Source organism: Zootoca vivipara, chromosome 2 (genome assembly GCF_965207765.1).
Source record: "Zootoca vivipara chromosome 2, rZooViv2.hap1.1, whole genome shotgun sequence".
NCBI lineage: Eukaryota > Metazoa > Chordata > Lepidosauria > Squamata > Lacertidae > Zootoca > Zootoca vivipara.
In genome coordinates, this window is record NC_142584.1 from 5,556,639 (window position 1) to 5,573,258 (window position 16,620).

Genomic DNA, 16,620 nt, shown 5'->3' on the forward strand with positions numbered 1-16,620 from the left:
CGGACCTATAATGACATGCTTCCCTTGAAAAAATGACACCTGACCCAAAGCACACCAGGGGCATTTTAAATTGTGTGTCTGATCACTCCAGTCATGCATAGAACAAGGATGTTTTAAATCAGTCTTTCCAAAGCGGAGGACTGTCATTGTGAAACTAATATGACACTTTCCCCCTTCAAATTTTAAATAAATATTGACTGCAACATGACCTGACTTCCAGATCCACTCACACAAGGACTCCTCTTAGTTAAAACAAAATAAAAAAATCCTTCCAGTAGCACCTTAGAGACCAACTCAGTTTGTCATTGGTATGAGCTTTCGTGTGCATGCACACTTCTTCAGATACCTGGACTTCCATTTCACGCGGCTCAATGTGGTGCCTTCCATAGTACTAGTTACAGGTAGGTAGCCGTGTTGGTCTGACGTAGTCAAAACAAAATAAAAAAATTCTTCCAGTAGCACCTAAGTTTGTCATTGGTATGAGCTTTCATCTTAGTTACAAAGGCTTAGTGCAGGGATAAAGAACCTGTGGCTTTTCAGGCATTGTTGGACTGCAGTTCCCATCATCCCTGGCTGCTGGCTATGCTGGCTGGCATTGATGGGTGTTGTAGTCCATCAACCTCTGGAGGGCACTACTTTGGGGGAAGGTTGCTCTAGCCCAGGCATCCCCAAACTGCGGCCCTCCAGATGTTTTGGCCTACAACACCCATGATCCCTAGCTAACAGGACCAGTGGTCGGGGAAGATGGGAATTGTAGTCCAAAACATCTGGAGGGCCGAAGTCTGGGGATGCCTGCTCTATCCCTACACTCATTAATATGAATTATTTTCCATAATTACCCCCATTATTATCTTCTGTCACAGGAGAAGTGTACGTGGAGGTCACCCTATTCATCTCTGCAACAATCATATAAAGTAGGCTAATCTGAGAGATGACTCACTCAGGCTCACACAGGTTGAGCATCAGGATTGGGAGTGGATTTGAACACTCCCAAATGCAACACTCTATCCACTGTACTACATTGATTCCACATGGGCATTCACAGAAACGGAAGGGGAAGGAGTCACAATTTTATCAGCTATCAATAACCAGGAATGTTTGAAGGAGCTACTGAAGCAGCTAATTCACCTATGGGATTCTTCCTAGATCTGAATTGGAAGTGCTTGCTCCATTTCATTAACACTTCCAGCAGCAGCAGATACTGCTCCCCCACACCCAGGAGAAAATATTTGCCTTCATTTAGATTGTCCTTAGGGACCCAGGTGGCGCTGTGGTTAAACCACTGAGCCTAGGGCTTGCTGATCAGAAGGTCGGCGATTCGAATCCCTGTGACGGGGTGAGCTCCCGTTGCTCGGTCCCAGCTCCTGCCAACCTAGCAGTTCGAAAGCACCTCAAAATGCAAGTAGATAAATAGGAACCGCTACAGCGGGAAGGTAAACGGCATTTCCATGTGCTGCTCTGGTTTGCCAGAAGCGGCTTTGTCATGCTGGCCACATGACCTGGAAGCTATACGCCGCCTCCCTCGGCCAATAATGCGAGATGAGCGCGCAACCCCAGAGTCGGTCACGACTGGACCTAATGGTCAGGGGTCCCTTTACCTTTACCTAGATTGTCCTTACTAGCTCTTCAACTGACTTCATTTGACCTCAGTGAAGTCGTCTCCTAACTAGATCTGATGAGATGTGTCTGTTGCTACATGTTCCCATTCACATGATGGGATCAGGACTCATGCAAGAAGAATAAAGAAGCAGTAAAGAGAAAGCAGGGGTGGGGTGGGAGGAGAATGGTGCCAAGGCAGACCAGATAACAGATGTGAGAGCAGCAATCAGAATCAGAAAAATGTGAATATGCTTTAAAAATTAAGAAGGTTGGGGTGGGGAATATTTCTACCCTGCAGTGCTACTTTTGACCCAAATACCAAAATTCAGTGAATTCCTACATGAGCCATCCCTTGGCTATGGGTACAACAGAGTAATTAAAGCAGCATTTCCCAAATTCCTGCTAGTTCAGAGACACAATGGTTGGGGTTTTTTTCTGTATTGAAATGAGACGTGCTTCACTGGATTTGATTTTAGAGCGTACAATGACAGCCTGTCCCCAGAGGACCACACCTCCTATGCTTCTGCAACAAGTGCTACTGTTTTGCAGCATTCCTTCTCTAGGGGGACACCTTGCATGCCCAGGCACCGCCCCCCCCCCGTCCTACAGACCACCTGTAAACCATCGAATAATGAAACATGACATCATAGTAAAAGGTAAAGGGACCCCTGACCATTAGGTCCAGTAGAGGACGACTCTTGGGTTGCAGCACTCATCTTGCTTTACTGGCCAAGGGAGCCGCCGTACAGCTTCCGGGTCACTAGTATTTGGGTCAAATAAGACCACAACTTTATTGGCTACAGGCACTGGGTAGAACCAACCATTTCTGACCGACCTGCTGGAAGGACATTTATTTGGGATCAACCGGAAGCATAGCTGCCAAGTTTTCCCTTTTCTCGCGAGGAAGCCTATTCAGCATAAGGGAATTTCCCTTAAAAAAAGGGAGAACTTGGCAGCTATGACCGGAAGTGAGGGAGTTCTTGACCTACATCGAGAAGTGGCTCCCTTGCCGGATTGCAACTGGGGTGTGCTGTCGCTCTTGCCCCCGGCTGGACATCTGGACAGCAGCATAACCCTTGATCCCTTTAATGGGAAACCCCATTTTTCAGAGAAGCAGGCAGAGACTGCAACCTCCCCTCCATCCAAGACTACCGTATGCCTATCCAGTACCTAAATAGCCAAAGTTGTGATGATTGCTATGATGGCAAAAGCCACAGGGCTGAAGCCAATTTGTCAAGTGGGGAAATTCCAAGTCAGTCCTGATCCTTAATATGGTGACTGACAGAGTCCATAGCAAGGTCTTATCATGGCAACACACACCAGCCAAATAGGGAGGGAGGGAGGGAGAACTGACAAAGAAGTGGCTTCCTCAGGCCTCTTTACTTATATATTCGGAGGCTGGATACAGATGAAGCCAGCCAGCCTCGTTGGATTGAGTGAAAGCCTTACATAGGAGTCAACTCCTAGGGGCCAAGGTACTTTCATCCCCCAATAAAAATTTTTGAGGGCCCCCCCACCAGTTGACAGGCATTGGCATTCAAATGGTGTGTGTGCAATGTGTCTTGTGATTACCTGGGCTGCCCCACCCCTATTTTATTCAAGTTTGAACCCCTGATGCTTTACAAAGGTGCAACCTTAGATGATTCTTAACCATATGTATAGATGTGCCCCGAGGCTATGGTTAGCTCACACAGCCACAAACAATGCATGTACTTTTTGAGTTAGCTAGCTGCATTTAAAGCACTCTTATACCACTTAACAGTTTCCCACAAAAAATCCTGGGAACTTGAGTTAAGGGTGCTGAGAGTTGTTAGGAGACCCTCTCCAGGGCTGGCTCTAGGTAGACCCCCAGTGGTGCAGGGCATCACGGCGCCGGCCCGCCAGGAGGGCGCCACGAGCTGCGCCCGCCCGCTGGCCGGCCAGTCCGCCGGTTCGACGCGCAGCTGCGCCTGTGGCAGCCGCGCTGCGCCCGCCCGCCCACCGCACTGGGAAACGGGGTGGGGGGGCGCCGGAGGGATCCGTCGCTCCACGGCGCCAGGGGCGCTTAAGACTGCCCTCACCCTCTCACAGAGCTACAATTCCCAGCAACCACAATAAACTGCAGTTCTTATGTTGGTGTGCTTTTTGGAAGCCATGATTGCAAAAGTGGTGCAATAGTGCTTTAAATGTTAGGTTATAGATATGCTGTTACATGCCACCCAATGAACCCATATTTGGCAATGGGAATTCTGTGCATTTACACAGAGACACTTCTAACACTTCCACAAATGATGCTGTGAGCAACAGAAGTTGCCTTATACCAGGTCAAGTTCTTTATCCCAGGCCTCATTCACACGTTCATTTAGAGCTCTATGATACTACTTTACACAGCCATGGTTTCCCCAAAGAATTCTGGATTTACCATGAGATTTTATTTAAGTTTTTCTTAATACAATAAAATAGTGGCTACAACAAATACAAATATAATAAGTAGAATACTGAGTCCTCTTTTAAAAGTAATTCTGGGAGCTGTAATTTGTTATGGGTGCTGAGGGATGTTTGGAGGCCCCTATTCTGCTCACAGAGCTACAATTTCCAGAGCTCCTTGGAAGAGGGATTGTTGATTGTTCAGCCACACTGGGAACTGGGGCTGAGTGAGGGGAATAGGCATCTCCTAACAACTCTCAGCATCCTTAATAAACTACAGTTCCTAGAATTCTTTGGAGGAAGCCATGACTGTTTAAAATAATATCATAATGCTTTAAGTGTATGGTGTGAATGTGTCCCCAGTATTGCCTTCTGGAACTTGCAGGCACTCTTAAGGTGCAGAAAGGTCTTCTATTACATCACTTGCTAGGTAAAGGTAAAGGGAACCCTGACCATTAGGTCCAGTCGCAGACGACTCTGGGGTTATAGAGCTCATCTCGCGTTATTGGCTGAGGGAGCTGGCATACAGCTTCCAGGTCATGTGGCCATCATGACAAAGCCGCTTCTTGCGAACCAGAGCAGTGCATGGAAACGCCGTTTACCTTCCCTCTGTTTATCTACTTGCACTTTGATGTGCTTTCGAACTTGCTACCAGAGCTTTATTCAGCTGGGATGTGTGTGTTTTTTCTAAGCAGACAGGCACTGAAACCAGGACCTATTGAATGCAAAAGAGGTGCTCTGCCACTATGCTACAGTCCTCCCCACCCCCTCAGATTGGTTGATGCTGAATTCTGACATCACTTTGAAACTCTCCCTGGGCTAGCAAGCAGAGAAGCCACCCGGACACCTGTGTCCCATTCTCAGTCCTGGCAGAGAATGGTTCCTGTATTACAGGGGAAGAAAAGATCAAGACTGACCTTCATAAATCTTTCAGCTGCACTCTTCATGGTGGTTTTCCCCCCACATCCAAAATAGAAGTTGCTTGCTCAACACATTTTCCCAAACCTGTGCAAGTTCACAGGCCGATCACCTTCCCCAAACATTTGCAGTGGAAAGCCTGGCAGGCACTGAATATTCAAAAACTTCTGCTAGCTGCAAGCGTGTGTGTGGGGGGGGATGGCTATTAATGTGCAAACCAAAGCCAAGGGCCGAGTGAAATTTGTATTCCTGAGCAGGATGGAGGCAGCAGGTAACATTCTTGCATGCTGATGATTTCTGAGCCTTCTGTCCATGTGGGAACTTAGTACTGCATCGCCAGCAGCACACAACTTCCCAGCACCCAAACACCAATAATAATAGCTTCTTGGGAACTCTGTTAAGATTTGAAAATGAAAAGCAGTTCACAAACGACAGGGAGCACAAACCACAGGGCTCCCATGACTTCCAATGGGGCTTAAGCAGCAGAAGACCAGAAGGCTCCTGTGGTTTGTGCTCCCTGTCATTTGTGAACTGCTATTTGTTTCATCAGGTCTTCTTTGAGTAGAGCTTTGTTGGCTATATGGGACCCAGGTGGCGCTGTGGTTAAACCACTGAGCCTAGGGCTTGCTGACCACAAGGTCGGCGGTTCGAATCCCCGTGACGGGGTGAGCTCCCGTTGCTTGGTCCCAGCTCCTGCCAACCTAGCAGTTCGAAAGCACGTCAAAATGCAAGTAGATAAATAGGAACCGCTACAGCGGGAAGGTAAGACCCCTCCTCTTCAGAGAGGGGGGAATTTGCGGGCGGGACCCGCTCTACGCAGCAAGCAGGGGGCGGGTCCGCCCCCTGCTCCACCTTTACCTGCCGCGCTCAGGGCTGGCCAATAGGGCCAGCTGGGGGGCGGGGCTAAGAGGTCTTTAAAATAGCGCGGCAGGCTCCAGATCGCCCCTTCTCGCCCCTGCACCTCATCGGATCTGGATCTTCGCTGGATCGTCGTGGGATCGTCGTTGGATCGTCGTTGGATCTTCGTCAGAGCGACCACGTGCTGCCCTCAGCCCTCTACCGCAAGCGGACCAGCTGGCCGGGTGGCTGCTTCGAGCGCTGCTGATCGCGCTCCTCCGTGTACTGCCTGCCCCCACGCTCCCACCTCTCAGCTGATCAGCGGGAAAGCAGACAGCTTCTGATACACAGCAGCCTTTGCTGTCTCGGCTGAGGATCTGCGGCTTGCCTCCCCTGTAGTGCTTCTGCCCTGCTCATTGCAGCGCTTACTGGACGCTGTGGGCCATCTAGTTATTTGTCACTGGATCGGATCTTTGGAGTGACCGCGTGGCTCACCCCGCCTCTCCCCGCTGTGCCGTGGTTGCGCCCTGTGTGCTTGGGACCTCGCAGTGAGTACCCGCGATCAGCGCATCCCGTTTGGCTTCCCCTGCTTACTGCTCCCTGCAGCTGCCAAGGAATTTTTGGCGCTTTAATACGCCTCCACTGCTGCCACTAGCTCCTGCCCCCCCCGGCTTCTGAACTCCCCACTAGGCCTCCACTACAGCTGTTCCTCAGGCCAAGGGCCATAGGCTAGTGGCAGGGCTACTGCCAGGTGTGCAGAGGGTCCCTGGTTCAATCCCTGGAGGCATCCCCAAGTGCCGTGCCATCGTGAGCGTTTATTATTTACTGTACTGGGATTTGCATGCTTCCTACTCCTTAGCTTGAACCACGTGTCGTCCCCTTCTGGTTACCTAGGCTACGTGGGGACGCCATTTTAACCTGAACACGTGCGAGGCGCCATCTTGAGTGTGGCGGTTGTGAACTCCCGGGGATCCCTGTAACGCAGTTTTGCCCTTCCGAACTTGTTTTGGTCGCCATCTTGTGTGTGGTTGCTTTGTCCAGCCTGTGCGGCCTTGCTCTAAATCAGTGGCCCCTTTAAGTACGGCGCCATCTTGAGTAGGTCCACGTGCGCAGCACCTGGCAGCCATTTTGAGTGTGTTGTGGACGCCAGCTTGTGTGTGGTTATTGTGAATCAGTGGCTCCTTTACTCCGGCGCCATCTTGAGAGTCGCCACGTGTGCAGCCCCTGGCAGCCATTTTGAATGTGTCTCTTGGTGTTTTGTTTTGCAAACCCGCCCGGCGCCATTTTGAGTGTCCCCACGTGTGCAGCCCCGGGCAGCCATTTTGAGTGTGTCTCTTGGTCTTTTGTTTTGTTTTTCCTTTCTCTGAAATACATAAACAAATAAATAAATAAATAATACAGCAGTGCGTTGCCTAGGCAACTTTATATAAGAACTAATTCAGGAATCCTTGCTTTTCCTTATCTTTTACTAAGTTGGGCATTTCTTTGCCTTTCCTTGGGGGCTGCATTGACAGCAATAGACACTTAATTGCATTGCACTCCGGTATAAGTCATTGTTCCCTCTTGGCTCTAGCAGCTGTGCCCCAGGCAACCTGATTGCTCTCTGGCACAAGTAATTGTTTCCTTTGTGTGGTTTACCTGGCCCTTCTCTACATTACCTGTTGATTCAGGGTGACGTGTTAGCTTGCCTTTGATGGTGTCTGCTTTTAAAAAGCTCTAAAACAGATTTATCTGGCCTGTTAGTGCAGTTGCACGCGCGCTCACATATATTATTGAAGTTTAGCGCGAAATAATCATAGTAATTATATAGTAGTAATAATAATACAAAGATTTATAAATAAATAAATAAATAATATAAATGAATACATAAATAAATAATATTAATAAAATAAAATAAAATTAATCAACACATAAATAAATAATAAATAAATAAATAAAAAATTTTTAATAAAAAAAAACTACTTTGAGCACATACTATTGTTATTGACCCTTGTTGGTTGGTTTCCACATGGAAGCAGGGAACAAAGTCGCCGTGGACGCGCAGCCTGCAAAGGAGGTGGAGCCGGGGAAAATGCCCGCCCAAGGTGAAACTGCCTCTAACGCAAAAGGACAGGCACCCCACAAACCGCGGGGTCCACGTAAGAAGGGTCCTACTCCTAAGTCAATGGCAAAATTCTTTAGCGAACTTAAATCTCTGGTGTTGAGTTATGATGACACTTCCTCTAGGGCCTCTAGGTCTCCTTCGCCTGAGGTCATTCCTGATACGCAGCGAGAGGATCGGCCGGGCACGTCCGCATCCTTGTTTCATGGTCCATGGTCAGGTGTGCCTGACAGGTCCCCGGTCACTGCCTTAATATCTGCAGCATCTGTGGCTAGGGGCCAAACGGTACAGGCTCCCCTCCATGACTCATCTTTGCCCCAGTCTTCCCTCAGCATTCCACAGGGTCAGCGGCATAGCGTCCAGCATCCTGAGGCCGATTTCTCTTCCGGAGGCGAGGAAGCACAGCCTCATGCCCCGAGGAGCCAGCAGCCGGGTGGGAAGCGGCGTGCCAAGACGAAACACATCCAGGAGTCCCACACCTCTTCTGATGGGGAGGATGAGCAGCATCAGGTCCGGAAAAAACACCAGTCGAGGCGAACAGGCAGTTCCGGGGGTAAGCACGTACAGGACTCCTACGCCTCTTCTGGAGATGATGAGGACCACAAGGACAAGCCAACATGGAAGAGACATCATAAGAAGAAACATGCCTGCAGGAAGTCGCGTTCTCGCAGTTCGGAATCAGGTACGTCATCCGATTATGATAGCGATGCATCTCTGGAGTCTTACTGGGGGAAGGCTGAGGGGATTTCCGGCCTTCCGGACTGGGCCTGGCGTAGGAGGGCTAATTCCCACCGTAAAAAATTTGGGGGTGCGTTGGAATGGAAGGATGGGGCCCTAGTAGCGGATGTTACTTCTTCCACGCACACTGAATCGGACACAGTTCCCGGTGACCACCTTTCCCCTAAACTGAGGGGGAAAGTATTGAATGGGGAGTACGTAGATATGTTCGATTTGGTCCCACCTGCTGAGGAGCTGGGTAAGGGAGAGAAAAAGCCTTCTTACTCAAGGCGTAGAGGAAAGCCGAGGGTACCTAGGACCTTCGAGAATTGGCTGGACGGCTACCAGGCATTCATGGGGGCCGTAGTGGCCGCATACCCCAGGCGGGCCCTGCATCTGGTGGCCTATCTGACCAATATTAGGACAGCCTTTTCCCTAGCCGGTGAAACGGCTGCTATTAGATATGATGAGAAGTTCCGCAGGAAGGCTTCTCGCATTCCTAATGCACGCTGGGACAAAATTGAGAGTGGCATCTGGAACGTTGTGGTTGGCCCGTATGTGGAAAAGAAACCGCAGGAGGCCTACCGCTCGGGCCGTTCGGATGCCAGGAAGGAGGTAAGGCGAAAACTGCTGTGTTGGGAGTACAATAAAGGAGTTTGTAACAGATCTGTCTGCAGGTACTCGCATGAATGCGAAAAGTGCGCAGGATCTCACCCAGCAACGTCATGCCACAAGGGTAGGCAGCCCTTTCGTGGGGGCCGGGGACACTACCAACAAGGGCCTAGAGGTGCCCCCGGCCCCACCAATACAGCAGCAGGGAACCGCAATTGACATGCGACCGCAGGAAACCAACAGGGAACCGGGGCTGGCGTGTTCCCCCATTAAGCTTGCCCCATTGCGTCTCCTCCTAGATATTTATCCTAACAGGAAAGCCGCTAATTATCTCTGGCTAGGTTTTTCGCAGGGTTTCAGGATTCCTGTAGCGGGTTCACTTACAGCCAAGGATTCCCCAAATCAGAAATCCGTCAGGGAAATACCCGAGGTCGCCATCAGAAAAAATGGAAAAGAGATTGCAGCGGGTAGGGTGGCAGGCCCCTTCCCTGACCCCCCCACTTCAAAACCTACACATCTCCCCATTAGGCATTGTCCCCAAGAAGTCCCCAGGAGAATATCGGTTAATTCACAACCTTTCCTATCCAAAAGGGGGCTCTGTTAACGATGCGATACCACCAGAGTTATGTTCAGTCAAATATGCCTCATTTGATCAGGCAGTAAAGCTAGTTAGGGGACATGGGCCGGGTGCCCTCCTGGCAAAGTGTGACATTGAGTCCGCCTTCCGGCTCTTGCGAGTTCATCCTAGGGATTTTCATTTATTAGGTTTCAAGTTCCAAGGAAATTTTTACTATGGCAAGGCCATGCCGATGGGTTGTTTGGTTTCCTGTGCTGCAGTTGAGACCTTCAGCACCTTCCTGGAATGGGCCCTGCGTTTTAAGACCGGCCTGTCAGGGGTGTGTCATTATCTGGATGATTTTTTACTCGTGGGAAAACCAGACACAGCTGAATGTGCTTTTCTTTTAAATGCATTTGCGTCCCTAGCTCGTGAATTTGGCGTTCCCCTGGCTGCCGATAAAACGGAGGGTCCAGTGCACTCCCTCACCTCTCTTGGCATTGAGCTAGATACCATTTCTCAGTCTTCCCGCCTACCCCGAGATAAAATTTGCGCCCTTAGCGATACCATACGTGAGGTCCTTCCACTTAAAAAGCTTACCCTTAGGCAGATCCAATCCCTCCTTGGCCATCTTAATTTCGCGTGTAGGGTAGTCACCCCTGGCCGCCCTTTTTGCTCGCGGCTGTCTAGATTGTCCGCCGGCCTCAAGTCGCCTCATCACAGGGTCTGCCTCCCAAAGTCCGTCAAAGCAGATTTGGAAATGTGGTTAAAATTCTTGGAGCATTATAATGGTATCTCATTGTGGCAGGACACCTTGACGTTATATGCAGACTTTCAGGTCCAATCTGATGTGGCGGGGTCCCTTGGGTTCGGTGTCTACTTCCGAGGGCGCTGGTGCGCTCAGCGTTGGCCCAAGAGCTGGCAAGGCAAAGCCATCACTAGGGATCTCACTTTTCTTGAGTTTTTTCCAATAGTGGTTGCAGTGCACCTGTGGACGGCCGAATTCCGGAACCGCCGGGTTTGCTTCAGGACCGACAATCAAGCTGTGGTAAACGTATTGGCCAAGCAGTCCTCACGTTCCGATAGGGTTTCCAGTTTACTCCGCTCATTTGTGATGCTCTGCCTAGAGTGTAACATACTGTTTTCAGCCAAGTTTGTGCCAAGGATAAAGAATGACATAGCGGATGCTTTATCTCGATTTCAGATGGACCGCTTCCGGTCACTGGCACCTCTGGCTCAGCAGTGGCCAGAACCCTTCCCGGACCACCTCTGGAGCCTTGGAAACGCAACATGATTAAGGGAGTATTGGCCTCCATGGCCCCTTCTACCCTCCGTTCTTACAATCAAATCTGGGGTAACTTTATGGATCACCGGTGCAAAGTTCTAGCCCTTGCACACAATATCCCACCGACTACAGATCACGTTTTACAATATTTGGAGCATCAGTACACTTTGGGGCGGGCAGCTAAAACTTTAAAAATACATACAGCTGCAATTACTTTCTTCAGTAAATCTCTGTTCTCCTTGGACCCTTGTGCACTTCATCGTCCACAGGGCAATTGATGGTTGGGGCAGGCTTCAGCCCCAAAAACCCGAAGGGCGTAGGCCAATAACTTACGAATTGCTCTGCTTGGTTCGCCAAAAACTAAGGTCGATTTGTTGGTCTAGATACGAGGCACGTTTATTCTCTGCAGCTTATGCCATCTCCTTCTTTGGGGCCCTCAGGGTCGGAGAGATAGTAGTGGAAAAGCACTCAGACAATGTCTATCGTGGCTTTCTTTTGAATGACATTCAGTTATCCAGCACAGAACTGTTAGTACATATCCGGAGTTCGAAAACTGATCAGCGTGGCAAGGGTGCCTGGTTAAAGTTAGCAGCTTCTGAACATCAAGGTCCATGTCCTGTGAAGGACACTAGGCGTTATTTGTGCCTGAGACCTGCTGGCACTGGCCCACTATTTATTCATGAGGACGGTTCCCGGCTGATGAGGCACCAATTCACGCGGGTCTTGCGTATGGCAATCGACGCATGCGGCTTTCCAGCAAAAGAATATGCCGCACATTCTTTTAGGATAGGGGCTGCTACCTCTGCAGCACATTTAGGCCTCCCTACAGACAGGATCAAGGAATTGGGCCGTTGGAAGTCGAACGCCTATAAGGGGTACATTCGTAAGGATCTTTAGCTGGCAGCCACTTACCTCTCCCTCTCCTCCCTTCATTCCACAGCTTCACCTTCAGTACGAGTCTGGATTTGTGGGCACAGCATCGTGCACTGGGCACGAGTGCGGGTGTGCGATCGGGGCCTTGGCAACAACCTGGGTTTGCCAGCTGACGTGTGCGTTTCCTGGATCTCAAGGCGTGGGATGCGTTGGGAAGAGCTGATGCCTGCTGTGACGGCTCAAGCTGCTGCTTACGGTCCCCCTGATGTCCTCATTATCCAGCTGGGGGAAAATGACCTTGCATACAGAAAGAGCGTGGACTTATTGCTTCATATAAAGAAGGACTTTGATGGACTTGCTGCCTTGTTCCCGGCTACTACCTTGTTTTGGTCCACACTGCTCAAGAGGAGAGTGTGGCGCGACAGTCATAACCCACGGGCCTTGGAAAAATCCAGGAAACTGCTAAATCGTGTTTTGGCACGCAAACTGCGTAGCATGGAGGGCAATGTTGTGGAGCACCCTGAAATCAAGTTCAGTGAGGCGGCTCTCTACCGTGATGATGGTGTGCATCTTTCAAATCAAGGAAACGACATCTGGCTTGCTGATATCACACAAAGCATTAGGGCTTGGTTACAGCGGTGAGGGTATTGGCGGCAAGCCCCTTTTGGGCTCGGGTGGCGGTAGGCATTGGAATATGGAGTTGTCTGGTGTGTTCGAGGACTGGTTGTGGCCATCATCCAACCCTCCTCGTATAGGGGTATCCCCTTAAGGGATCCGGCGGTCGTGGATCCCGTCCTACGCCCTGCGGGTGGCTAGGGCCATGGCACAACCCCGGTGGCACCAGGGGGAGCTTTCAGTTGTATTTGCATCAACAGGCTCCGCCCTTGGGTTGTTAACCTGATATGACCCCCCGCTGAGCGGGGTGGAGTCACGCTTGCTAGGGAGTCCAATGCCTAAGCCAATACCTCTCACTTGCTTTAACCAATAAAGTTGTGGCCTTATTCTACCCATTAACCTTAATACCACGTGTCACTGTGTCTTTATTTCTTGCGGGGGGCGGGTCCTCGAACCGCAAACGGCGTTTCCATGTGCTGCTCTGGTTTGCCAGAAGCAGCTTTGTCATGCTGGCCACATGACCTGGAAGCTATACACCGGCTCCCTCGGCCAATAATGTGAGATGAGCGCGCAACCCCAGAGTCGGTCACGACTGGACCTAATGGTCAGGGGTCCCTTTACCTTTACCTTTTGTTGGCTATACCCTTCTCTCTCTCTCTCTCTCTCTGAATTAGACTACCGGTATTCTTTACACGGGGAACACATGGGCTTCTCAGGCTGCCCAAGACTTGGGAAGCCTTGATCATATGCAGTCAGTGCCCTCTGGAACTCTTTGCACAAAGGTTCTCATGGAACAATACATTTGTTGGCCTGCTTTGGTAATTCTACATAAACCAAGCTGTGATTAAATGAATCTGCTGAAACTACCCTCCCTTTTTTATTAAGTGTTACACTACATTTTCTTTCTCCTCCCCTGTAGTAATAAAATATTTCACTTAATATTCACCTTGCACTCTTGTTTTATGGATGCAACTTTCTGGATTGTTTAGCAGCATGCTTAGAGGAAAACATTTTACCCGGATCAGTCCAGAGCAAGCCCAAATTCATTCTCCTTCTCTACCAACCCTGCAGCATCTGATTGTTTCAGACTTTCAGAGTGGCTTGTTTTATGGTTCTCGAGCCCGGATTGCCTCTTTTCTTGACATAATTAAAGACAGGCCAATTGTGGCCATAAAGAGCAGTATTAGAGAGAGTCTTTTTTTTCAACAAGTGAAGATGCTGCATAGGCCCCTGTAGGGGCTAAGGAGGGTGTGTGTGGTGGGGGCAGGCCGCCCCGAGTGTCACCACTGAGGGGTGACAAAATGTTGGGCGGCACTCATTGCGGGGCCTGCAGAGCATCTGAACCACACATGGTGGCTTGGGTGCCCACAGGCTCTGTGCTGCCCAAATGGTCTGCCCGCTGCCTCTCCCCCAGCTGTAGGAGGAGGCAGGCAGACTCCTCAGAGGCCCCGTGGAATGTCTTGCCCCGGTTTGCCCCACCCCACTCGCTTGCTCTGCCGTTGGGCCTCTGGACTGAATGCTTTTGCTCTGTTGCAGATAGACCCAGGAGAATACAAGCAACAAAAAGTAGACCAAACCAGATCTTATTGTGGCGATAAAGATATGCTTGAAAGTGTACAAGGAATTGGGTGGGATGTGGAGTACAAGAATGGGCTAAGGATGGGCTTGTGTGGTCTAGTCCCCAATTGTTATTCTTTTTGAAATAACTGAAATGCTGGGTGGTTGATCAATTCAAGGAGAAACTAAATTTGTGGGTGATCTGGGTTACTGGGAAGAGTATTAATTTGGGGAAAATAAATTAATTTAAGATTACTTTTATCTAGAGTTGTATAGTGGGTAGTTGAATGGTCATCACTGAAAGAGACTTCAATTACGTAATCTGAAAAAGGATCTATTGGAAAATGAAGAGAAAGTGTTGGCACAGGGCGACTTACGGTGCGATTCAAACTAATGGAAGCATTTATCTGGGCTGATCTGGGTGGGAAATTTGTTAGCTTGCTTTCTGGGACATTTCAGTTCTAAACTTGCATTGGTACTTATAAATTAGCTTGTGCAGATTTTGAAAAGTGCCCTATAAAACTTCTATTGAAGTAGTAAAAAAAGGAGGAGGTTTCTCCAGAGCGATCTTCTCCTTCCCCTGCTGTGGCCATCAGGGGTCCAGGTGTTCTGCACCTATTCCTTTATGTACATAGTGGATCCCAAAAGCATTTTGTGAAAACTAAACGCATTATTGTTCCCTCCTCTCCGTCCCTCCCTCTCTCACACATGCACAATGCCTAGAATTTGCTCAGCTAAGACTACAAGACACTATCAAGGTAGACAGGTGTGCCTCGTGACTAACCTGCACTAAGGCTTGCAGGTGGTCATTTTCCGTATGTGTGTTTTCTTATAAATCAAGTGCCTAAAATTTGTTCCACCCACCTTAGCCCAAATCTGAAAGACGAGATTTGTTCCCAGAAATTGAATTTTGAAGCCTGGTGCAGAGGAGGAAATCTGATGACGATGACCAACAAGCCCTGACCCATACCCACTGTTGGGGACCTGATGAACATGCAGAAGGGCCCCTTCCTCTTCTAAGCTTCCTGTGGTCCATGGAAGGAACAGGCACTAGCTTTTTGTCTGGGGATATTAAAGCCTTGAACAAGGAAAGCAAAAATACCAGACCTTCTTGAATACATCCATCATGGGACCCAGAGACTCCTTTCACATTAGAGACCCAAAACACAAAGAGAAGATGAGCAAGTTCCTAGCAGGAAGAAACATTAAACAATGTCTGTCCTTCACAAGGTAGATGAGGATTCCCTGTTGCTCAGAGTCTAATTTTAGATCAAGTACCCAAGTGACGTGTTCTACTCCAACTGGGATGAAATCCACCTGGGATGAAATCTGAACTGTGCAAGGTTATACTGTATTTTATTCAGTCAGAATGATCATAATAGTCCTTTGGGGTGTCTTTATCCCTGCTGGAGTCCTGGAGATTCAGCCCCACTGGTTATGGGCCCAGAAAACAAATCTCTCTGTTCTTGGTCCTAGCCTACGGTAGGAAGAACATAGAGAAATCATTGGGCAATTAAAATCTAAAAGGAAAAGGCCATGGTGTGATTCTTTGCAGAATTAAACAAAAAGGGAAGGAAACTCTGTGTGTGTGTGCGCACACACACACACGAAAGACATTCACGCACATACCCAAACCACTGCCTCTCTGTGTGTGCCTCTGCCTTTTGCATAGCTAGAATGTAGCTTCCTGTATGAAGGCAAGAGACACATCTGTGCTCTCCCCACTTTTGGCTCTGGCCCCACATGCCACTTGCCTGTTCCCAATCTCCCCAGAGTTTGCCCACAATAGAATGTGGACTTTCCCCAGCCCTATATCAAATAAAATAAATCTGGGTGCAAACCCTCCTCGCTCAGGAACTGGGTGGATACATTTGGTAATAAATTTAAAATACACCCTCTGGAGGAGTAGCTGCCTTAGGCTGAAGTCCTACGGTAACCATGTCTACTCTGAAATTAGTTTTATTGAATTCAGTGGGGCTTACTCTCAGCTGTGTGGGGTTAGGAGTGCAGCCTTAGTCTGTCACAGCAGAATGGACAGATTTATTATAGCATATGCTTTTTGTGGACTGGAGCCCACTCAATCTGATGGATTCTAGTCCATGAAAGTTTATGCTATCATAAATCTGTTAGCCTTTAAGGTGCTGTTTTTCATCTCATCGAGGGGCATTTGGTTTCAGTGAATGCAAATCTGGAAGATTTTCAGGGAGTTTTCTGGGGTGATTTTTTTTTGGGGGGGGTCCTGTTTCCCCTTAAAAATCCAACTATATATATGTAACCATGAATGTCCAAAAATGGGTTAAGGTTGACATTCATCCAATTTGAGAAATTTGCTGTAATATGGAGCTCTTCCCTCTATCCTGTGTAAACTTCTTTTGGAAGCGTCTGGAACAAGGGGGTGTTAATCATGAGCTGTTCTTCCAGACCAGGGATGGGGCACCTGTGGTCCTCGAGATGTTGTTGAACTCCATCTTTGGCAGCATGGACAGTGGTCAGGATGATGAGAGCTGAAGCCCTTCTGCATCTGGAGACCACAAGGTTTGCCAC